Raw genomic sequence first — 27,064 nt, forward strand, 5'->3', positions numbered from 1 at the left:
GTATTTTTTGAATTCATTCAAAAAATTAATTTATTCAATTAATTTTTAATTGAAATGTTTTCAATCATAGGAATGATAGTATCAATCACCGAAGTCAATTAAAAAATTAATTCATAATATTAGTTTTTGTGGTTGATTTTTTTTTAATAATTAAAAAATTTTTTGAATCAATTAAATTTTTCATTGAATATTTTTGAAAATTCAATTAAAATTTTAATTGGAAATATTTTGGTGAAACATTTTTCTGTGTAGGTAACGGATATTTTTGTTTCTTATATGCGTTTTTTATATTCTGAAAAAAATTCTTAAGAAAAATTTTTATCTGCGTTATCTAATTTATAAAGCAATTCTTAAAACAAAATCAATAAAGAAGATGCATAGCCCCGCATAAAACAACTAAACAAGGAAATTTCTTTTACACGCAAAAAAATAATAATTTCCTCCCAAACCAAATTTTAGACAAACAAATATTGTTGCCCATTTTCTTTTCGTTGTAAGGAAGTTTGTTTGGATGAAAAATATATAATTTTTGTGATAAACGCTGATTTTTTTACAGGATGGGAAAACAGTTTCATAAAGACTAACTCAAAAAAATTGTTTTTATATTTTTCTGGTCACTCACATCTTTGTCACTTCCACGAGGTTCATCTTTTTATGCAATATAAACAATGTAGAAGAAATTATTCAATTTTATCTTTCGTCTGGACGGAGAATTGAACCGAGGACCATACAGTTTGTAAACTAACACGATATCCACCGGGTTACGTAGCTGTAATTGTTATTAGAGGTGCGCACGTGAGTAATAGTTTACTCACGCTCACGCACACTCACGACGGAAAAATCTTATTCACGCACGATATTGTTTGGTAAGAGTCACGCACACTCACGAAAAGAAAATTTCTACTCATGCACGAAAATGTCGTGACTCACGAAAAATACCGTGACTCACGAATAATTATTTGAGTAATTTACCTTAGCGACGTGTCTGAAAACATGAGCATTATTAAAATCGAGAGCGTTATTACACTCTTAAAATCCCAGGTGTCACTAAAATTGTAAATGAATTTAACTCTTGAGCGTTTTATGTTGGTGAGCGAGATTATTTTCGTGAGCGTAATTCTTTACTCACGCACGAAGATATACAATTTCATGTCACGTACACGCCTCTAATTCTTATCAACAGACAATTATCGATATTGCCATCAATGCGCAAGCAATGCATACCGTTAAGCAGTTATATTTATAAAGCATGGTTTTGGGCGCCCATGAGCCGATGTAAATAAACTTTATTTAACAGAAACATAGCTTTAGTTGACTTAAAAATAAAACTTTTAGAAACGGGAATAATGTAATTTTACATATATTCCAAAAATGTTCGCAATATTTTTAAAAAATGTCCGGCATTACATACTACTAAATTAAATTTTTACTATGGAACTTCAAAATGTGTCTCTATTAAAACTTGAAGTCAGAAAAGTGCTTGATATAAACAAAATGGACTTTGATTCTGATACAAAACTATTTTTTTATTGCAATAACAGGTTGGCTGATAAGTCCCCGGTCTGACACATAGATGGCGTCGCTAGTATTAAATGCATATTATTTTTATGATTACAAATGATTCGTGTCAAAATTTTACAAATGATTTGTGTCAAAATTTGAGGTCTGTGTGTGTGAAATTGTGAAAGTGTGAAATTTTCGAAGAAATTAAAATAAAACTCTAACAAAAGAACAATGTTTAGGATACACGTTTTCCAAAACGGGTTTTCTTTGTTTTCTGATTATTACTTGATTATATTCAAGGAGGCCAATTTATAGAATCCCATTTCTTCGGTCAAAATCTACTGGACAGACAGACGGACATCGTAAAATCGAATCGGAATTCCGAGGCAATTAAAGATGGGCCTCTGAGTGCTCATTCTGACCGTTGCATTAACTAAAAGAAGAGTTTTCTTATCTGAGGAACGAAATTTTAGACAAGCAAAGTTTTCTCTTGACGCTAAAGAAATTAAAATTTTAATTATTAAAAACAAGTATATACGGCCGTAAGTTCGGCCAAGCCGAATCTTATGTACCCTCCACCATGGATTGCATAGAAACTTGTACTAAAGACTGTCATCCACAATCGAATTACTTGTCTTGCGGTAACCCTTGCCGATGGCAAGGTATCTTAAAACTTTTTAACACCGTCTTCTCAATTGTAAGTTAGTCCATACGGGGTATATATAAAACAAAAAAAGGCCGACTTAATAGGTATATAATTCAGATTGGCAAAATTATTTATAGATATAAAATTTTGACAAAAATTTTCTATAGAAATAAAATTTTGACAAAGTTTTCTATAGAAATAAAATTTTTAAAAAATTTTCTATAGAAATAAAATCTTGACAAAATTATTTATAGTAACAAAATTTTGGAAAAATTTTCTATAGAAATAAAATTTTGGTAGATTCGGTAGGATCTGCTATGTATAACTATAGACCGATATGGACCAATTTTGGCATGGTTGTTAGCGGCCATATACTAGCGCAATGTACCAAATTTCAACCGGATCGGGTGAATTTTACTCTTCCAAGGGACTCCGGAGGTCAAATATGGGAATCGGGTTATATGCACGGATGAAAAAGGCTGTTTTTCATATGTTTGGCTATAAACATTATATGTTTGGAACACAAATTTTTAAACACAATATTTTTGAGTGCAAGCATATAATGTTCATAAACTAGCATAACATGTTTGGGACATATATGTTAATATGTTAGAACATATTATGTTTGGGACATAAAATGTTTGTAAATATAATATGCTTGGATGCAAACATATATTAATTTAGAAATAGCCTATAAACATATATGTGTTTAGTAGCTTGGAGCGCTATTTTTCAGGGAGCGATATTGAATTAAGTTGGTGGTTGTTGCTTGTTATTACAAAATTAACATTTTATTTTTCCTTGGGCAATTGATCAGCTACTTCTTTGATCCTTACAAACTGTGTGGTCCGCTGTTCGAATCCCCGTCCGGCAAAAGGTAAAATTAAAATAAAAAAATCATACAATTGAATAATTTCTTCTACAATGTTTGTATTACAGAAAAAGGTGCTAAGAACTAAAAAATCTCGTGGAAGTGAGAAAGATGTGGGGGAATATACAATTGGGCAGAAACAACATTTTGAGCATTCAGGTCGAAAACCTATGTTGTTAGCACCTATATTACCTGTTTATTTTCATAATTCGTTATGATTGTAAATATATAAATAAATAAAATTTTGAGCACAATATTGTTTGGGAGAATTTTTTTTAAGCATATAATATTTTTGGGTGCAAAATGCTTCCAAACATATTATATGTTCACATAATAACATATTGTTTTTTGGAAGACAACATTATTGAATTTGGATGCAAAAATACAAAATGTTTGGAACTTAGAGTACCCAAACATATATTGTTTAGACTAATATGCTTTCAAACATATTATATATTGGAAGAGATCAAACATATAAATATTTGGGCAATACCCAAAAATGTATATGCTTGAAGCAAAATATGTTTGGGAGTATATGTTACAGAAGCGATTTTTTGTGAGCGTGTGGGGGCTACATATAATTATGGACCGATATGGACCAATTCCTGCATGGTTGTTAGCGACCATATACTTACACCACGTACCAAATTTCAACCGAATCGGATGAAATTTGCTTCTCTTAGAAGCTCCGCGAGCCAAATCTGGGGATCGCTTTATATGGGGGCTATATATAATTATGGACCGATATGGACCAATTTTTGCATTGTTATTAGAGACCATATACTAACACCATGTACCAAATTTCAGCCGGATCGAATGAAATTTGCTTCTCTTAGAGGCTCCGCAAGCCAAATCGGGGAATCGATTTATATGGGGGTTATATATAATTATGGACCGATGTGGACCAATTTTTGCATGGTTGTTAGATACCATATACTAAAACCATGTACCAAATTTCATCGGATGAAATTTGCTTCTCTTAGAGGCTCCGCAAGCCAGATCGGGGGATCGGTTTATATGGGGGCTATATATAATTATGGACCGATATGGACCAATTTTTGCATTGTTATTAGAGACCAGGGATCCGGAGCGGTCCATTTTTTTCGCTCCGCTCCGCTCCCGCTCCGGAGAAAAAAAAACCGCTCCGCTCCTCGCTCCGCTCCGAGAAAAAAAAAAATCGCTCCGCTCCGCTCCACGCTCCGCTCCGCTCCTCTTCGAGAAAATTATAGTACAAACATTGTATTATTTGTTAGGATACACATTTTTATGTCGAATCACTTACCTATAAGGACAAACAGACTTCATTGAAAAGTTTAGAGACTTTTAGACAAGGAAAAACTTTTTTTCAGAGAAATATGTGTTCTATTATAAGCAAAATTCGTATTCGTATTTTAAGCATGTGAAATATTTGGCCTCCCGACAATATTCTTTGCGGTGCACCATCTACTATTTAATATGTGATAGAAACCAAATTTATGAAAATAGACCAAAATTCTGTTTGGTCTGACCATCGGACCAAATTTAAAAATTAGAAATCTTTTGGACCAATTTTGGTCCGATCGGACCAAAACGGCAACGCTGATTGGAATTGAAAGTCTATACACAGAGTATAAGTAACTACTCTCCGAAAGTTTTTTTTTTGTTTTGCAACAGACGTAAAGAAGAGGTTTTGTTATATTTGTAATGTGTGTGTGTATGTTTATGTTTGCAACAACCTCCATCGACTTCAGTCCGTGGTATACCTACGAATATTCTTACTCAGATCTAGTGTTACCTAATTTCGCTTTTTTCCCCTTTATTGCATAATAAATGTATATGCGCACATTTCTCAACCAAAATTGAAACTATCCATAATTTTAATTAAATTTTCGAGAACTAATATCAGAAATAAGAGAATGCTAGGATATAGTACAATAGTAAAGCAAATGTGAATGAAAAAAGCATGCCCGGTTCCAAAGATTTTGTCTTTACTTTAACAGTTGGGGTATTAATTCCGAGCCAAAGAAGCGGAGAATACAAGTAAGGATACTTTAAAGACGTAATTCTCTTTTAAATTTGGGGGTTATGTACTTGCTTCTAGGAAGCAAATGTTAATTTTTAATTTTTTTAGATTTTTTTTCGTCAGTTGTTATCAAAATCCTTTAAAAACGAGTTAACGAGTTATTTTCTTTCCATATTAAGACTCGACTTCCAGTAGAAATTATGCTATGTTTCAAGTAAAAAGCGTCTTTAAAATAAAGTGTTGAAAAACATGTCTTATTTTTTAACGATTTTTTGCTTTGTAGGCAAGATGCAAAAAGGAAACAAATTTAAAGACAATTTTATTAATTTTAAAGAATTTTTCTTAATTATTAAAGTCACGTTGACCTTACCTCAAAAATTTTATCTTTCATGTTATGATACACATTTTTATGTAAAATCACTCAATTATAAGGAAATTACAACTTCATTCAAAAGTTTATTGCCTTTTGGACAAGAAAAAAACTTTATTTTAGAGAAATGCGTCTTCCATGTTAAGCAAAATTTGCATTCTTATTCTAAGGACGTGGAATCTTTGACTTCACGACAATATTTTTTTCAGTGTAGAAAACTAAATAATTAAATATAAATAAGATCGTTTAATTGCATTTATTTGACGTTCATTACAAACATCTTTGTAGTAATACGGGATGAAATTGATCGAAAGTACTGTTGTTACTTTTACAACACATACTAGATATATATTTTGACATTTGCCGTTTTTGAAAACAATTACTAAAAAACACGTTGTGTTTTCCCCAATGTACGTACGTACAAAAATACATATCGTACATTTTAAACGTTTACTCACACTACGCTAAGTACTAGCTAAATTTGAAATTACCTACACAGTGTAATTTCAAAGTTACACATTTCATTCTAGTAATATTTTATTCGGAGCGGAGCGGTTTTTCATTTGGAAACCGCTCCGCTCCCGCTCCGCTCCGGATTTTAGAAATGCCGCTCCCGCTCCGCTCCCGCTCCGGCAAAAAAAGGGCTTGCTCCGCTCCGCTCCGCTCCGGATCCCTGTTAGAGACCATATACTAACACCATGTATCAAATATCAACCGGATGTGCCAAGTTTCAAGTCGATAGCTTGTTTCGTTCGGAAGTTAGCGTGATTTCAACAGACGGACAGACGGACATGCTTAGATCGACTCAGAAGTTCACCAAGACCCAGAATATATATACTTTATGGGGTCTTAGAGCAATATTTCGATGTGTTACAAACCATCCTATGGTGGAGGGTATAAAAATCAGAGACAATCGTTCCAACGCTCGCGTTTATTTGCTCTTAAAGACATTTTTTTTTTTTCAGAGGAAAGTATTTTTTCTTTGGGTGTACAAATGCACAAACTCAAACTGTACCATTGAATAAGAGTATAATAACAAATTTATTTTGCATGGCATTTGATATTTAGATGCATATGTGTTCACATACAAACACTTTCCGAGAAACGCTTTACTTTAGGAATAAAAGAAACTAGAATGAATTTCCCTCTCAATTCTGGCCACTGTCTTCTATAACCAAAGGTTAATATGTGGTCGGTTTTTGGCTTAGAAAATAAAACTTGGCAAGTTAACGATAATTCTGTACGGTTGGTGATATCAAAATTCCCGTTGTCAAATCAAGGTTAAATACTCATTGTCTGTTTTCACTTTTTTTTTTACTCAAAACAAAGAAAAACAATTTCACGCCTTCAATTGCAATCTTGCTTATGTACAGTACACTTGAACAAAGATATTAATAACGACTAGATTACAAAACGAAAACGAAAACGAAATCACATACTTACATGCTATCAGAATCATAAGTCAGTGAAAAATCCCTACACCCGAAAAGGGGTATAGAGGCTATGAGGGTTTCACAAAGATACTCTATTGCACGTACAATAGGATGGCATGGCAAATGACGAACAAAAATGTGAACAAAATGTTTTTTTTTTTTGTTTTTTGCAATTTTCAAGATTGCACACCAAAAATAATAAATTTCTCCGAAATGAAATTTTAAAACAACCAATTTAAGCCAAACACTTGCATGTTTGCGGAACATTATAAAGGAATAGATTGAGACGAAGTTGATACCTACACGCAAAAAAATAATTCATTCCTCCCAAACGAAATTTTAGACAAACAAAGTTCATTTCTCATTTGCTTTTCGCTGAAAGGAAGTGTATTTGGAAGAAAAGTATATTCTTTTTGTGATAAACGTTTATTCTTTTCCAGGATGTAAAAACAATTTCATAAAGACTAACTCAAAAAAAATGTTTCTGGCTAATTGCATTTTCCCTCTCATCTTTCTCACATCCACGAGGTTTTTAGTTCTTAGCACCTTTTTCTGTAATACAAACAATGTAGAAGAAATTGTACGATTTTATAAATTTTTAAAATTTTTTTGTGTATCTTTCGCCTGGACGGAGAATCGAACTGCGGACCATGCAATTTTAAGCCAACACACTATCCACTGAGCTATATAGCTGTTATTGTCATCAATAGAAAATTGTCCATATAAGTTATATTTATATAGCATAGCTTGCGGCGCCCACGAGCCGATTAAACAAACTTTATTTAACAGAAAAATACATTTAGTTGGGCACCGTGGAGCAGTGGTTGCTACGTCCGACTTGCATGCCAAGGATCGTGGGTTCGATCCCTGCTTCGAACAAAGTTTTTTTTTTTACATATATTCCAGATATGGTCGGAAGATTCCGAAAAAATGTTCAACATTACCTTCCACTATATTAAGTTTTTACTATGAACTGTAAAATGTGTCTTATTAAAGACCTAAAGTCAGAAAAGAACAGTGTTTGATATAAACGTAATGGACTGTGTTGTTGGTTCAAAAATAAGTTTTTTTAATTGACAAAATAAAAATTTTGTAACAAACGAATTTTTTGGGCGATAAAAGTGTACAATTCAAAAAACTCTAACAAAAGAAAAACGTTTTCGGTACACGTTTTCCAAACGTTTTTTTTCTTTGCGTGTATGGACATTAAATGAGGATTATTTCCTTGTTTAGAAATTCGTCCAATCTACTTCTGTTTGGGTGTAACAGAGTTTTGGTGGAGTCAGCGGGGATAAACTGGGATTACTTAAATCTGTGTGAGATGAACAGAATGATCATGGATCTCTCATGAGCCGAAGATAAACCAAAAGCTTTATGATGACAAATCAATTTGTTTATCGCTCACAGAAAAGATGACCAAAGATGACGATAAAACCATTGACCAAAAGAAATGAAACAGCAATTAGGGATTGGACTGTATGTACGGATTGTATTTTTATTTTCTTTGGTCGAATTCTTACCAATAGGTATTAATAGTCGCAGGGATGAAAAGCAAGTGACTTATACAATAAATACTATTTTCAAAATGGCTTACTGGTTTTATGGATAAAACTTAACTTAATTATCTGATTACTCATCGACCGATGCCACACTGTACACAGAAATTCATTTGCGGATTTTTATACTAATCTAGGAATTCATGTATTAAAAAGGGAAAAAACATTTTTAATAGGGTAAGGAAAAAACATTTTTAATAGGGTAAGGAAAAAACATTTTTAATAGGGTAATTTTAACTTCTTTTGTTTCAAATAGATTAAAAACAGAGTACAAATTAATAAAATGGTACCATTTTTTTAAATTTTGTCGAAAAAAGCTAAATCCATTCAAGAAAAATTACGAATTTTTAAAAATATTTGAAGTCTAACGTTTCAGACAAGCGTTAAAATGCATTGAAAATCATTAAAAATATAAAAATTATTTATTTCGGCTGTTGAAATTGTGGATATCTATCCATCCATGACAAGCCCATATTAAATTCATCGCTTCTGCTACAATTTTTCATCACTTTCAGATCCAAAGGAAAATATTCACTCCTTTTTTGGCGACGCTTTTTTGCTGGGAATGGTTTGAAAAGAAAGATATTTTTTGTTTTTTCGTATACCACCTTAGGTAACCTTGCCCTATATCTCCGTTTTCTCAAATGTTCTGCATGCACTGAAAAAAGCACGCCCGGTTCCAAAGATTTTGCAAAAAGACAACAAATTTAAAGACAATTTCATTAAATCTAAAGAATATTTCTGAATTATTAAAGTCAAATTGACCTTAGTCCAAACATTTTTTCTTTCATGCTATGATACCCATTTCTAAGTGAAATCACTTAATTATAAGGACAATACGACTTCATTGAAAAGTTTATCGACTTTTGGACAAGGAAAAAAACTTTGTATTAGAGAAATGTATCTTCTATGCTAAGCAAAATTTAAATTCGTATTTTAAAGACATGAAATCTTTGACCTCACGACAATATTTTTTTCAGTGTGATAATAATTCCACCCAAATTTCTCACTTGCTATATTGACTCATGTTTTTATGTATCCCTCGTATAAACCAATCGCCCCACTTGACTACATGAACCTCTAGGGTTCGAAATTGTTAGAATGGGGTGTATAGTGGAACTATACCTGTTTAAAATTTAGGTTTCAGGTTATTTTTTAATATACTCCACAGATCAATTGAAAAAACGACGACCCGACTCGTATTGAGCGCTAATAGAATTAAATCAGCATGAATTCTGGTTATAAATACACTTAAAAAAGATTTTGAGCTCCCCTTAAGGATTTTGGTATTGAATTCGAGCCAAAGATGCGGCTTCTTTAAAGTAAAGACATTTTAACGATCTATCTCGCTTTAAATCTAGGATCAATAAAATTAAAAAAAAAATTATAGGATTTTCATTCTCTTTTCGCGGCCATTGACGTACAAACAAATGCCATTTTAAAAATTCAAATTATAACGGACACTTCAAAGTAAAAACTGTTTCTTAATTCCAAAAAAAAAAACTTTATACCCAAGATGCTAAATCCTCAAAATAAGTCTTAGCCTATATTTAAAGCGTTTTTATCTTAAATCTAAGGATTCAATATTTCAGTTCATTTAAGACGATTTCTTTACATCAAAAATGTGTTTCTTTACTTTAAAGAAAATTCGCCTTAGTGTAAAGACTTGCGACTTTAACGGAGGGACGCAGATCTTGATTACTACACTCAGAAAAGGGAACGTCGTAACTACATGTAAATTCCATAATATTGAGTAGTTCAAAATTTTATTCACAGTTAGTTAAATTTAACTATTGATGAACAAAATTAACTCAGTGGAAGTAAATTGAACTTACGGCCATTACCAGCAAAATGGTTAAGAACTCCCAATGAGTTCGTAAATGGACTGAAGCAAATATAATAATAGCGAATACGTATTTTCTCGAACGTACGAAGAAGTTTCTCAGCGATACTCAACTTTTACTGTACAATATTACGAAGTCTAGTTGGACACGAAACTTCCATTTTTAGTATAAATAAATGATGAATGTCAATTCTAACTTCCGGAAAGTGAATCTATTTCTAGACAATAGTTCGTCTCCTAAATGGACACCCTTGACTGTATGTGTTAATGAATATAAGCAGCCAAGCAAGAAAGAATTAACAAAGTCACATTTGGTTGTTGATGAGTATAAGAGCTAAGTGGCCCAGTGGATAGTGTGTTTGTTTAGAAAACTGATGGTATGCGGTTCGATCCTCCGTCCGGACAAAATGTAAAATTTTATAAAATGATAAAAACAAAATCGAATAAATGATTCTAAATGATTTGTACTACAGAAGAGTAAGTGGTTTGTACTAAATATAATATGACATGTAGAAATGGGGATGTAATAATAACTCAAATCCTCCCTCCCCTTGAGGTATCTTTGCTCCAAGTCACCAGGTGGTCTAGGATATCCAGAACATTATTTTTTTCGTTTAAAAAAAAAAGTATTATTTAGTTAATTTTTTACTTCTGAAGAGTTAAATTTGAACTTGACAAAAGTCTGAACTTCCCTGTAGGAACGTCTCGAACTCATTCAAAATCAAACTAACTTTTTACTAACTAATTTGAGGCGACTTTAAGCTAACTCGTTATTTATGCAGTCTTGAGTCAGTTGAATTTTTCCCAAACTCACTTTTTCTCGATCAGCAATGAGTTACCTTTTTACTCACTCTACTCACATATTTAAGTGAATTAAAGTCATGGAAACAATTCAAATAAACAGACAAAAAATATGTATTGGCTTCTATAACTGTCAATTTGGATTTGGCTTTTTATATTTGTTTCAATTTAGCGTCTATTTTTAGAGAACTTATGCATAGAAATGCATAATTCAAACGCAATTTAATAATTAAACTTTCCTTATTTCCACTAGAACTCATCATTATCAGTGAAGGAATAAATGGAAACTTCGAATAAAAGTGTTAAATGGCTGTTTGAGGACGAAGATATTGGGAAATACACTTAAGCCTTTTGGACTTCCCTGACGAATGCCACTTCCATTCAGTGTGCGTCATTACAAAAGTAGGTACAACTCCCTCTGAGTTAAACGAGAAAATTAACACAACACTCAAACTCAAGACAAGATGAACTCAACTAATATTATCCGAATTTTTACTTACATTATATTTTATTTATTGTAAAATAATTTTAAAAAATCTGAATTGTTATTATTTTTTAATTAATTCAAAATAAAATGAATCAAAAATAATAGAACAAAAACAAAATATTTTATTATCCACAAAGGGCTCACCATAAACTAATCAGTTAAGAGCTAACTCATAGTATGCTCATATATTATCAGCCTAAAGCTAACTCACTTTGAGCTAACTTTTGGTTAGCTGAAGCTTATGCAGGTTTGAGTGAGGACTGACTCCTTCCAATGACAACACGTGTTAAAACTGAATAGGAATTTATATGGGAAATGAGTTAGGATTTGAGTCACCTGTGACTCAGTTATAACTAACAATTTATTAACTTAAAGTCACCTCAATTTCCTACAGGGTTACTATGGGTACATACTTCTTTAGCGACATACGAAGTTCAATATTAACACTGGTTAGTTAAAAATAACTCGCTAATGGGTTCACTCCTCTCTGAGTGTATGTCAGTATCCGTAAACTCGCCATCAAGCCAAGCTTTTACTTCAATTATAGTTTCTTATTAAGTCAAATTAATTGTCCTTCTTATCCTAATGTACAAGTTCCATTTTCGTACAACTATTTGTAAACAAAGTGAATGGCCCTGACTAAATACCAGCAAATATCTAACTATTCATTTATTCAGACTATCGTATAGTAGCTGCTTGTTAGCAAGACTCTAGTGGTTGCAAATAAAAAAGCATTTGGTAGAAGTATCTAGTGTAAGTAGCTGGTTTCTGGCCTAATGCCAAAATACAAATTGTGAATTTCTCAGTCAATAGGAATGGCATGGCAGACAACAGCAACAAAAGCAAACCTCCTTTAGGGTATACTCGTAAGACCACAATTCATTGTTTATTTAAACGTTCCAACATGAAATTTACCCATTTGATAATAAGCCATTTGCATCGACCGATGTGAGGTTCAAATAGGTTTGAACGATATTTTCAAGTACTAGTACAAACACCTTTAGATAAAGGTGAATGAAAAAATGGAGAAGCCCATGTAGAGATATGGCACTTCATTCACCATTACGGCATGGAATCAAATCATATAACATTTAGAAGATGAGCGTTAACCCTCTAATGCCCAATACCGCCTTTAGGCGGGCTTCATTTAATAAGGAAGCTTTTAGTAAAACACACCTTAAGACAATAAAAATGGATAAAATAAAAAGAAAACTTAGTTTAAACTGTTCAAGAGGCTTTGCAGCATATACTGAATTTAACCGTAAAGGTGGGTATTAAGTTCGAGTTTAGCCGCTAAAATCGACATTTTTTCACGATTACTTTTCTTTAATAATCCATTTTAAGGAATACAAACTGTGTGAAAATTTGCTATTCCCCATCAAGTTATAATGAAATCTTAAACAAATATTTCAGACTCACTTAGACTATTCAGACCAATGTCACAGTGGTGAACTTCTCTCTTATCACTGAGTGCTGCTCGATTCTTTGTTTAGCTCAATGACAAGGGAACTCCTTTTTATAGCCGAATCCGAACGGCGTTCCACATTGCGGTGAAACCACTTGGAGAAGCTTTGAAACACTCAGATATATCACTAACATTACTGAGAGGAGATAAACATTGCACCACGGATCAAAAAAAATCTTGCAATATAAATGTTATTAAAAAGTGACACAGTATTATGAAAATGTAGCACAAAAATGTAAAAAGTATCATATTTAGTGGCACAAGAAAAAAAAACTGACACAAAAATATCATCGCTTGAAAAAACTGACAAATTTGCCCCTAAAGTTACACAACGGTAACAATGTCTGCGATGCGCATTCGAGACCAACCATTTCGTGACCAAAATGGTTGGGAAGACATCTTTTTCGGATTTCCAATGTTATTCTATTTCGAATGTTATTCTATCGCAAAGAACAAGTTTTAAAAAAATCAACAAGTTCAAAAAAAGAAATTCAGTAGAAAAATTTTTACTTTCCATGTACACCTCCCCAGTATATTGCCTTCAGCAATTGATTTACCAAATAACGAATGTCATGTGTCATGACATTTCAATCATTTTTTAATTGATTTAATTTCATCATTTTTATACCCTCCACCATAGGATGGGGGTATATTAACTTTGTCATTCCGTTTGTAACACATGGAAATATTGCTCTAAGACCCCATAAAGTATATATATTCTCGGTCGTGGTGAAATTCTGAGTCGATCTGAGCATGTCCGTCCGTCCGTCCGTCTGTTGAAATCACGCTAACTTCCGAACGAAACAAGCTATCGACTTGAAACTTGGTTTTAGTTGTTATTGGTGTAGGTCGGATGGTATTAGAAATGGGCCATATCGGTCCACTTTTGCGTATAGCGCCCATATAAACGGACCCCCAAATTTGCCTGTGATTGCTCTAAGAGAAGCAAATTTCATCCGATCCGGCTGAAATTTGGTACATGATGTTAGTATATGGTCTCTAACAACCATGCAAAAATTGGTCCATATCGGTCCACTTTTACATATAGCCCCCATACAAACGGACCCCCAAATTTGGCTTGCGATTGCTCTAAGAGAAGCAAATTTCATCCGATCCGGCTGAAATTCGGTACATGGTGTTAGTATATGGTCTCTAACAACCATGCAAAAATTGGTCCATATCGGTCCACTTTTACGTATAGCCCCCATATAAACGGACCCCCCAAATTTGCCTGTGATTGCTCTACGAGAAGCAAATTTCATCCGATCCGGCTGAAATTTGGTACATGGTGTTAGTATATGGTCTCTAACAACCATGCAAAAATTGGTCCACATCGACCCAAAATTATATATAGTCCCCATATAAGCCGATCCCCAGATTTTACCTACGGAGCCTCTTAGAGGAGCAAAATTCATCCGATCCGGTTGAAATTTGGTACGTGGTGTTAGTATATGGTCTCTAACAACCATGCAAGAATTGGTCCATATCGGTCCATAATTATATATAGCCCCCATATAAATCGATCCCCAGTTTTGTCCTCCGGAGCCTCTTGGAGGAGCAAAATTCATCCGATCCTATTGAAATTTGGAACATGGTGTTAGAATGTGGTCTCTAACAAACACGCAAAAATTGGTCCATATCGGTCCATAATTATATATAGCCCCCATATAAACCGTTGCCCAGATTTGATCTCCGGAGCCTCTTGGAGGAGCAAAACTCATCCGATCCGGTTGAAATTTGCAACGTGGTGTTAGTATAAGGCCGCTAATAACCATGCCGAAATTGGTCCATATCGGTCTATAGTTATATATAGCCGATCCCCAATCACACAAAAATTGGTCCATATCGGTTCATAATCATGGTTGCCACTCGAGCCAAAAATAATCTACCAACATTTTATTTTTATAGAAAACATTGTCAAAATGTTTTTTCTATAGAAAATATTGTCAAAATGTTATTTCTATAGAAAATTTTGTCAAAGTTTTATTTCTGAAGAAAATTTTGACAAAATTTTATTTCTATTGAACATTTTGTCGAAATTTTATTTCTATAGAATATTTTTTCCAAATTTCATTTCTATAGAAAATTTTTTCCAAATTTTACTTCTATAGAAAATGTTGTCAAAATTTTATTTTGTCAAAATTTTATTTCTATAGAAACTTTAAACTTAATTATATACGTATTTTATCGGCCCTTTTGTAGTTTAATATATACCACGTATGGACTATGTGGTATATATTACGTTGTTAGGAAGTTTTAAGATACCTTGCCATCGGCTTCAGTAGAAGTTTCTACGCAATCCATGGTGGAGGGTACATAAGCTTCGGCCTGGCCGAACTTACGGCCGTATATACTTGTTTTAATTGGAAATATTTTGGTGACATTTTTTCTATGTAGCAGGGAATGGAAAAAATACTTTATTTTAGCCACAACCGCAACATTCATTGCCCTTACATCCGCACACCAAAAAAAAAATAGTTCTTTCCTCCGAAACAAAATTTTACACCAATGAAATATTTTATTTTCGTACTAAATTTATTTCCTTAAAAGCAAATTAATATTTATGATAGCTGTTGTCACGTTTGTCCCCAACGAACTCGTCTAGATGAACAATATTTTAATAAGAAAACAAAACTTCTAAAATTTCGTTTCCCAGAAATGAAATTAATTTTTTGCGTTCGTTGGAGCCATTGACCAAAAAGCCTAACCCCAGTGTTATTGGTTACTCTCTCATTTCTCTTTAGGTGATGCTAACTGCTGTTACTTATTGATTTCATTTCAACGATTTTCACACTTTATATTAAAGATATGTTTAGCCTCAAATAGTGGGCTATTTCAATAATACTTGGAAACAATATTAGGGCTGTTTTCTTTTAGCACTGGATAGCCTAAGCAATCACGGACTAAAAAAAACCAGATTACTCGTTTATCCAGGACATCTCAAAAAAAAATATGCAACACTGTCATCAGCTGTTTAAAAACAATCACAGAAAACAAGTGAAATCTTATATTTTTAATGTATGAAATGCTCAAATAGTAATAAATATTTACCCCTGCGATAATTTATGACACTGTACCGCTTTGAATCTCATAAATTAGTCATAATAAATTGCTATTGTGAATCTAAAAAGCGTCACTTTATCAAAATGCAATGTGGCAACTCCGACGCGACTTGTAGTGAGATGTTCTGGATAGAACACCAGTGCAACGATGTTCTGGATAGCCCATACAAATGTTGCATACAGTGCTATAAGAAAAGAGCCTTATTAAAATTTCTAAACTATTGCCCGTATCTATTCAAAACGTTCTACACATTTATATAGGAGGACATAGGCTTTCCCAAATTGAAGTTAACATTTTACTTTTTTACATTGAAAAAAATATTTACGTGATATTAAAGATTACGCAACCTAAATTTTTGGATGCGCAATTTACAAACTATTAAGGACAAATTTCTTTGAAATAATGAAATTTTAATTAAAATAAAGTTTATAATTTTTGTTTCAATTATTTTTTAAAAAATTTAGAACGCAAATTTTGGAAATTTACCTCCCTCCGTTTAAATCGGGTGTCTTTGAAATAAGGCAAAACTTCCTTAAAGGAAAGAAACACATATTTGATTAAAAGAAATAGTCCTTAAATTAACTGAAATATTGAATCTTTAGATTTAAGATAAAAACGCTACAAATATAGGCTAAGAGTTATTTTGAGGATTAGCATCTTTGGTATAAAGTTTTGTTGAAATTAAGAAAATAATTTTTACTTTGAAGAATCCGTTATGATTTGTATTTTTAAAATGACATTTGTTTATACGTGAATAACTTTATTAATATACCGCTAAAAGGGAATGAAAATTCGATAAATGAGATCTGTATCCTAATTCTAATTTTATTGATCCTAGATTTAAACACACATAGATCGCTAAAAAATTTCTTTATTTTAAAGAAGCCGCATCTTTGGTTCGGAATCAATACCAAACTCCTTAAGAGAAGGTCAACATCTTTGGATCCAAGTAAACTTTTTTTTTTTTTTTGAGTGTATAAAAGCTTAAAATGGGTCTCCAATAATCCATGCTTAGCTTTCTTATGAAACCACCAGAACTAGTATGAATAAAACAGCAAATCTATTTTAAACAAGGCTGTTGTCAACATTGAATGATTCACATGTTCATTGCAATTGCACTCAGTATATGCATACCAGGTTTGATAAAGTTGACACATCTGTACTTTTTTTGATACTATTTGAGCAAAATAAGTACAGTGGTGCCCCCGCGAAACATTTGGTATCTTTTTCAACCTTCTTTAAAGTTGTAAATTAAAATATGAACGCGGAAATTTCTCTCAAAAAAAAATAGAAAATTTTATTTGTGAATGGCTAAAGATTGTGGTGGATCATTGTCTATGCCAGAGGTTCCCAGACCAATTTGCTTTGATTTTTAGCCAGAAATTTGGCCGTTGCAAATAAACGAATAACAATAAAAACCTACAAACAAATTATATTTTTCTAAAATTTGTAATTGAAGGAGTTTGGAGTGTTTTACATCAATATCGCAATGGATAGTCTAAGTGAGCCTGAAAATACATCGGGCTGCCACTTTAACTTTAATCTACTTCAATATTAGCATATTTTATTGATCAAATATGTTTTTTTTACTCTTCTCAATTTTAATGGATATGATGTTATGGAGGACTGGGACAATTTGATATGAAATAAATTATTAAAAACGCTTCGGATTCGGTTAATCGGCCTCTTGACGCTGAAGACCGAGTTTCGGCCGAATGCCAATTCTTCGGTCGATAAGACTTTGGTTTCAACCGTAACCAATTGTTCCTACATACAATATATTACACACGAGGAGCATATTAGTTCACTTGAGCAATTTATGAATTCCAGCATTATTTCAGAAAATGCCCCAATAAAACCATGAAAATCTATATGGCAGTTATGAATGATAACCTTTTTATCATGGTTGATCTCTTTCATAAGCAAAAAGGGATGAGGTCTGAATGAAAAAAGTACCTTTTGGTTTAAAAAAGTACTTTTTCGAAGCTGATTCAGTACAATTTGAAGAATGTTATTTATCAGCCCTGATGTATACGACCACACTAAGTTTTTATCCAAGCATTACTGTGATGTTGATCGGTTTAACACATTTAAACACCATTACGGGCGCTATTTGTATACCCTATTTAAACCACACAGTGGTCTGGGTATAATAAGTTTGATCTGCCGTAGGTGCAAAATCAACTACAGCCAGTGTTGCTAGAAGTAGGGGAAAATCCCTATATGTAATTTTTTTGTAATATTTAGCGTCTTGTAGGACGTAGGGCCGCAATGTAGGGGCATTTTCACTCAACACAATTTGTAATAATTTTTACATTTTGGTGGCTCTAGAGGAGGAAATTACAACAGTTACCACTCGTGCCAAAAAAAATCTAACAAAATTTGAAGATTATCACAAATATTTCTATAGAAATTTTTGTCAAAACTTTATTCCTGTAGAAAATGTTGTTAATATTTTATTTCTATAGAAAATTTTGTCAAAATTGTATTTCTATAGAATTTTTCTTTTTAAATATTATTTCTATAAAAAATTTTCTCAAAATTTTATTTCTATGGAATTTTGTTCTCAAAATGTTATTGCTTCTTATTTCTCACAAAAATTTGTTTATAGAAACGTTTTCCAAAATTTTATTTTTATAGAGATTTAACAAAAAAAATTACTATGTTATTTTGGGTAGAATTCTACCAACTGTGGCAACTGTGGTGGTAATACAAATTTATATTCTAAGTTATATGCGTTGCATTTCCATGTTTTGAGATAATGAAGTACTTAGAACCATTTTTGTTTTGTAAAATTTGTTCAAATTTAACGAAAAATATTATAGGGAAAATTGTTTGGGAATGTATGGGAAAGTAGGTAACTTTTTTGTCCTTATTTTTCAATATAATCTGGATTCATATCTATGTTCACTCACTGCCACCGACATGTGTGAATAAGATTCACGGACGAAAAAGACTGTTTTTCTTATGTTTTGGTGTAAAAATTATATGTTTGGAACTCATATTTTTAGCACATTATTCTTATGTGCAAACATATAATGTTCATAAACTAGCATAACGTATTTGGGACATTTTTTGAACCAACAACACAGTCCATTTCGTTTATATCAAGCACTGTCCTTTTCTGACTTTAAGTCTTTAATAAGACACATTTTACAGTTTCATAGTAAAAATTTAATATAGTTGTATGTAATGTTGAATACCTTTTTGGAATCTTGAGAACATATCTGGAATATATGTAAAAAAAAAAACTTTTTTGTGTTCGGTCGAAGCAGGGATCGAACCCAGGACCCTTGGTACGTAAGTTTCTGTTATCGGCTTGTGGGCGCCGCAAGCTATGCTATATAAATGTAACTTATATGGATAATTGTCTATTGATGACAATAACAGCTACATAGCTCAGTGGATAGTGTGTTGGCTTACAAGTTGCATGGTCCGCGGTTCGATTCTCCGTCCAGGCGAAAGGTAAAATTTAAAAAAAAAATTATAAAATCGAATAATTTCTTCTACATTGTTTGTATTACAGAAAAAGGTGCTAAGAACTAAAACCCCTCGTAGAAGTGAGAAAGATAGGAGGGAAAATGCAATTAGCCAGAAAAGTTTTTTTTTTAGTTAGTCTTTATAAAATTGTTGTTATATCCTGGAAAAGAATAAACGTTTATCACAAAAAGTATATACTCTTCTTCTAAATAAACTTCCTTAAAGCAAATGAGAAACGAACTTTGTTTGTCTAAAATTTCGTTTGGGAGGAAAGAATTATTTTTTTGCGTGTGCACACTAAAATACAGACGGTAGACGGAAGATATCTACTCAGACTATTTTCTTCTGAACACGGTATGTGTGTACCAACTTATAATACACTGCATTCCAGTAGTATTGTGGTATTTATGTATATTTTATAATTTGTTATTCTATTACCACATACTTGTCTTCTATATCTATATACGTAAAACCATTTTCGTTTCTAGATTAACTTACCGGTCTCTGTGTTAATGCCTCGTTAACATTTCCAGTTTTAAAAATTTGAAATAATTCCACCAAAGGAAGCTTGTTTCGGAAATTAAACGTTGATCCCATCAAATGGAATAGGAAAATATTTTGGGCAAGCAGGAAGTAAAATTATTATCATCATATGCTTAAAATAAGTTAATATCGGCTTGTGGGATTGCCTGCAATAATAAAATATTCAAATATGCAATTAAAATGAGAATACACTACACTTATCGAAAAATATAATAAAATTAACAAGTCTAAATGAAAACTTGCAATTTCAAATTGAAAATGTTAAATTTACTAGCAACGAAAAGGGAACTATATATCTTTAATACAATTTCTTAAACCACGAGTAAAGGTCGAAATCAAATCAAGGTAATGCTTTACTACACAGAAAAAAATAGCAATTAAATGTTGACTGAAACATAAACAATTAAAATATTAATTGACACAATTAACACAATTAATTAAATTAAAAACTAAACAAAGTTAAGAAAATGATTGAAAATTTTTACATCTCTATATAAAAAATTAATTATTGCAATCAAAATTTTAAGTAAATAAAAAATATTGTATTTGCAATTAAGAATATACTTGAAAATGTTTACAATTGAGCAATGTACCATTGACTGTAGTTATATGAAAAAGTGATTTACAGTAGTGGTGAAAAAAATGACTCAATTTGGTAAGAATAATTCGAGTATTCCATAGGAATTTTAGTATACAAGACCCAAGATAGATCATCCCTAAAAGATTTCAAAGCTAACAATTTTTATCTACTAATTAAATTAGTTAATTAAATTTTATTTGTTTATCGAATTTATCCAGACACACAGTACGTTTTTTCTTCAAGTTCAGTCTATATAATCTTTCCTATTAAGGCAATTATCAATGTAGAATCTCATTGATAAGAGGGAATTTCACGACCATATCTAATCTAAGCGGAAATCTAATGGGATGCAACAGATACACATTTAATCTAAGGACAATATAGCATATCTTAAATTTATAGTAACGCACATAAATATTGGCACATATTTCAAAAGTTGTTTTTTTTCATTTTGGGTTCGAATGGGATGCCCAAATTGAAACAGATTTCTAAGAGTTTGTCCGAGACTGGTTCCTGAGGACCTGTTCGACATATTTCAAAAGTTGTTTTTTTTTTCATTTGGGTTCGATTGGGATCCCAAATTGAAACAGATTTCTAAGGGTTTGTCCGAGACTGGTTCCTGAGAACCTGTATATGGGGTGCTCCTGCGAAATTGTCCCAGGACGTGTCCGTTGGGATGACTCCAAGACGCGTCCTAAAATGTAAATTTACCCCATCAATGACAAACCCATGCTAAAGTGACCGGTCCCTTCCATACGTTTTGACCAGAACTGGGACTGGTCCATACACACCAGGGACTAGTCCTGTACCGGTTCTGTGGTTGATCCATTTCCTGTAGGGTATTTATAAAAACACAAAATTTAAAAAAATAATTAGGCTTCCAGAAGTTTTAGAAGTAAAATCCTGGTATTGGACTATATAGGCATTTTATAAAAAATAATTTTACATAAAAAAGAAAAATAATAATAAAATCAAAATGTCGGACTAATCAGATAGAATGTTCACATGTTAAAAAATGTAATTTGTCGGATGTATAAACTGCCAAAAATTAGGACGGGCGGAATTTTAAATAACAACTACCATACAACATATGACAGGAATAGCTGGACAGTTATGGATATTATAGGCCATTAATTTAATGTAAAGAATTTCGAGTGGCTTTGATGAAACAAACTTTCCCCAAAAGTCTGGCAGTGGTTTAATTTAAAATTACAGCCTCCAAAGACATCGGGTGTATATTTCTCAATTATGTAGGGCTATCTCAAAATCTGGGGCGACGGGAAAATTCCGCATTTGTTTATGAATCTCAAATAACTCTAAATTCAAAATTTCTGATAAATATTATGAAAATGTTAGACTGGGAAAAACTTACTAGTTTTCTTTTTTTTCAATTTTTAACAGCTACACCCTCAAAAAAAATCGCTTCTGTAACATATACTCCCAAACACATTTTGCTTCAAGCATATACATTTTTGGGTATTGCCCAAACATTTATATATTTGATTTCTTCCAATATATAATATGTTTGAAAGCATATTGGTCTAAACAATATAATATGTTTGGGTAGTCTAAGTTCCAAACATTATGTATTTTTCCATCCAAATTCAATAATGTTGTCTTCCAAAAAACTATATGTTATTATGTGAACATATAATATGTTTGGAAACATTTTGAACCCAAAAATATTATATGCTTAGAAGAATTTTCTCCCATAGAAGATTGTGCTCAATTTTTTTTCTGCCTAATTATATATTCCCTCACATTTTTCTCACTTCCACGAGTTTTCTAGTTCTTTGCACCTTTTTCTGTAATACAAACATAGTAGAAGAAATTATTAAATTTTATATTTTTTTTTAAATTTTACCTTTTGCCGGACGGGGATTCGAACAGCGGACCACACAGTTTGTAAGGCAGCACACTAACCACTGGGCTACGTAGCTGTTATGGTCGTTATAAGTCATATTTATATAGCATAGCTTGCGGCGCCCCCGAGCCGATGCAAACATAACATTGTTTAACAACATAACATTGTTAAACATACATTTGTTGGCGGCTTGGATCAGTGGTTGGTACGTCCGCCTTGCATGCCAAGGGTCCTGGGTTCGATCCCTGCTTCGACCGACACCATTTTTTTTATTTTTTTTACATATATTTTTTTACATATATTCCAGATACGTTCGGAATATCCCGAAAAGGTGTTCAACATTACATACTACTATATTAAATTTTTACTACGAAACTGTAAAGTGTGTCTTATAAAAGACTTAAAGTCAGAAAACAACAGTGCTTGATATAAACGAAATGGACTGAGTTCAAATCATATATTATTTTTTATTGCAAAAATAAAAATTTTGTAACAAAAAAGGGTTTGTATACAAGTTTGAAATTTTCGAAGAAATTCAAAAACTCTTACAAAGGAAGAATGTGAAGTCGAGTATATATATAAATATTTTTCCATCGAATCCTAAAGTTAACGATAACCATTCAAAAGCACATTATTTTTAAATTCTAAACAATAATTTTACAACCAAGACATAAATTTATTTAGGTGTGAACAATTATTTGCTTTCTTTAATAATTTATTCTAAAGAAAATAAACTTATTCAATTGTTGCTTGGGATCATGCCTCACCAAGTTATAATACAATTTGCTTAACCCTTCTGTGCATGATGTGGTCCCGCTGGACTTTTTTGATTTTTATTCCTACATAACTTTATCTTTTGCATGATTTGCAGCGTGATGGTTTATGACTTCTTGTATAAAAGGGTTTTAAGTTGAAAACTGTAAATTTTTATGTGATTGAATCATTAAATCGGTTTTTATAGGTATTTTAAAAAGTTTAGTGCGATTCTGCGTGATGAGGTCCATTGGGACCTACCACTAATTGCATCAGTGGTTTTAGCGCAGTTTAAAAAGTTGCATAAAGATAATGCGATTTTTATATTTGGAACAATTAATAACAATAACATCCTTTCAGAAAATTACGTTATTTAGAAGAACTTGTCATTTTTGAAGTTTCCATTGGTTTCATTGCTTAATACTACATAATTTTATGTGTTCCGAGGATATATCCACTATAGCGAAACTACAAGTGGAAAAAAAGTTATTTGAACTTCATAGAAATCATGGTCGATCTAAGTTTTTATATTTCTATACATATTCCAGACCCATAGGCTCCTGGAATTTGGCAAAATATTCCTCAATTTTGACCAAGTTTGAAGCAACCACTGCACATAATACTGCGAACAAAACGAACGTCACTACAAAAAATCGTTTTGTTTTTCCTTCAAAAATCCAGTTTGTTCAGAACATTCAACTTCTAAAACAATATATTGTTGCTTGGTACGTATAAGGATACTTATAGGTACCAGGCCTTTGACAAACATCAGGGCCTCTAGAATACTAATCAAAAATTTAAACATTATCTGTATTCTAATAAAAATTAAAAAAAACTCTATATTTACTAACAAATATCTATATATGCAATTTGTGAGTCATAGAAGACTCCACCCATAGTAAATAATCGAAAAATATCGTAGGGATAACCTCTCTACCATTCGTTTTTTATTATAGGTCCCACGGGACCTTATCACGCTGGTATCGCATCCGGTGTTATCACATACACAAGGGTTAAAAAAAGTTATAATGTTATTCTGGGTTTACCGATTCGAGTTTTGTCGTTAAAATGAGAAATAATTTTAGCGGCAACACTCGAACTCAATGCCCGCTTTTATTTTCGAAGAATCCGTCAACTCCTCTTGGATTACTCATTAATAAAGAGGAACTAATCTTTGTTTTTATAGATCTTACTGTTTAATTTTTCACTGTTTCCCAATGTTTTCATTTTACTGTCACAACTCTAAAAAGAGTACATGAAAAAATATTGTCGTGAGGCCAAAGATTTCATGTCCTTAAAATAAGAATATAAATTTTGCTTAGCTTAGACGACGCATTTCTCTATATAAAGTTTTTTTTTCCATGTTCAAAAGTCGATAAACTTTTTAATGAAGTCGTGTTGTCCTTATAATTAAGTGACTTGAAAATGGGTATCATAACATGAAAGAAAAAAAATTTGAACTAAGGTCAACTTGACTTTAATAATTCAGAAAAATTCTTTAAAACTAATGAAATTGTCTTCAAATTTGTTGCATTTTTGCATCTGGACATGTTTTTCAAAACGTTATTTTAAAGACGTTTTTTACTTGAAACATGAATTCTCGGCTTCATTGGCTCGGAATCAATACCAAAATTGTTAAAATAGAGACACAATCTTTGGAACCGGGCATGCTATTTTTCAGTGTATAGTGCCCTTTCGTTAGTTTTTATGAAGATCCCTTTAATTACCTTTGTTTGAATATTTTGACTTACTCGTCCTACGTTGCGATTTGTTTTGACGAAACAAAAAAAGTGCCCGTAATGCGAAAATGATAAACAAAACTCATGCTCTTTTTTTCAAATGTCTTTCCTCTTGGTTCCGAATGAATTTTCTCTCCGAATACTCATTTTAATCTTTTTACTTAAGCATATACAATTTTTGGCGGTCTTATATCACAACATATATATGTTTACTCCAAATTTGGAAATTTATACTTGTTTATATTCACACACAGTATTTTTCCAATCTTTAATTGAATTTTCTTTGTGTATATATATTTTTAAGGCGCCAATTTGTTACTTTCATGATTTACTTCCAGCACACATTTTATGTCTCTCTTTCTAAACACATATATGTTTATAGTATATTTCTAAATTAATATATGTTTGCATCCAAGCATATTATATTTATAAACATTTTATGTCCCAAACATAATATGTTCTAACATATTAACATATATGTCCCAAATATGTTATGCTAGTTTATGAACATTATATGCTTGCACTTAAAAATATTGTATTTACAAATTTGAGTTCCAAACATATAATTTTTACACCCAAACATATGAAAAACAGTCTCTTTCGTCCATATATGGACATGGACTTTATCAAATGTTCAATTGCATTCTGTTATATAAAGGGTGATTCTTTTGAGGTTAGGATTTTCATGCATTAGTATTTGACAGATCACGTGGGATTTCAGACATGGTGTCAAAGAGAAAGATGCTCAGTATGCTTTGACATTTCATCATGAATAGACTTACTAACGAGCAACGCATGCAAATCATTGAATTTTATTACCAAAATCAGTGTTCGGTTCGAAATGTGTTTCGCGCTTTACGTCCGATTTATGGTCTACATAATCGACCAAGTGAGCAAACAATTAATGCGATTGTGACCAAGTTTCGCACTCAGTTTACTTTATTGGACATTAAACCAACCACACGAATGCGTACAGTGCGTACAGAAGAGAATATTGCGTCTGTTTCTGAGAGTGTTGCTGAAGACCGTGAAATGTCGATTCGTCGCCGTTCGCAGCAATTGGGTTTGTGTTATTCGACCACATGGAAGATTTTACGCAAAGATCTTGGTGTAAAACCGTATAAAATACAGCTCGTGCAAGAACTGAAGCCGAACGATCTGCCACAACGTCGAATTTTCAGTGAATGGGCCCTAGAAAAGTTGGCAGAAAATCCGCTTTTTTATCGACAAATTTTGTTCAGCGATGAGGCTCATTTCTGGTTGAATGGCTACGTAAATAAGCAAAATTGCCGCATTTGGAGTGAAGAGCATGTGGTTTCAACAAGATGGCGCTACATGCCACACAGCTCGCGATTCTATGGCCATTTTGAGGGAAAACTTCGGAGAACAATTCATCTCAAGAAATGGACCGGTAAGTTGGCCACCAAGATCATGCGATTTGACGCCTTTAGACTATTTTTTGTGGGGCTACGTCAAGTCTAAAGTCTACAGAAATAAGCCAGCAACTATTCCAGCTTTGGAAGACAACATTTCCGAAGAAATTCGGGCTATTCCGGCCGAAATGCTCGAAAAAGTTGCCCAAAATTGGACTTTCCGAATGGACCACCTAAGACGCAGCCGCGGTCAACATTTAAATGAAATTATCTTCAAAAAGTAAATGTCATTGACCAATCTAACGTTTCAAATAAAGAACCGATGAGATTTTGCAAATTTTATGCGTTTTTTTTTTAAAAAAAGTTATCAAGCTCTTAACAAATCACCCTTTATTATTCCAAGCACTCTGTACACGCTCATAAAAAATCGCTTCTGTAACATATACTCCCAAACATATTTTGCTTCAAGCATATACATTTTTGGGTATTGCCCAAACATTTATATGTTTGATCTCTTCCAATATATAATATGTTTGAAAGTATATTAGTCTAAACAATATATGTTTGGGTAGTCTAAGTTCCAAACATTTTGTATTTTTGCATCCAGATTCAATAATGTTGTCTTCCAAAAAACAATATGTTATTATGTGAACATATAATATGTTTGGAAGCATTTTGCACCCAAAAATATT

General features: G+C 32.4%; 1 protein-coding gene across 2 annotated transcripts in view; it reads right to left on the reverse strand.

Annotated features, from left to right (window-relative positions):
• The window catches only part of LOC142232841 (uncharacterized), a 98,382-nt gene that overhangs the window by 26,665 nt on the left and 44,653 nt on the right, over positions 1-27,064 (reverse strand). The window contains exon 2 of one of the 2 annotated variants that reach the window (XM_075303531.1): positions 20,019-20,209. The exons of the other annotated variant lie outside the window; for it this stretch is intronic. The gene's annotated coding sequence lies outside the window, so the exon portion shown is untranslated. The remainder of the gene's footprint in view (positions 1-20,018; positions 20,210-27,064) is intronic. 2 annotated transcript variants of the gene reach the window in all.

This window comes from Haematobia irritans, chromosome 4, assembly GCF_050003625.1.
Source record: "Haematobia irritans isolate KBUSLIRL chromosome 4, ASM5000362v1, whole genome shotgun sequence".
Classification (NCBI taxonomy): Eukaryota; Metazoa; Arthropoda; class Insecta; order Diptera; family Muscidae; genus Haematobia; species Haematobia irritans.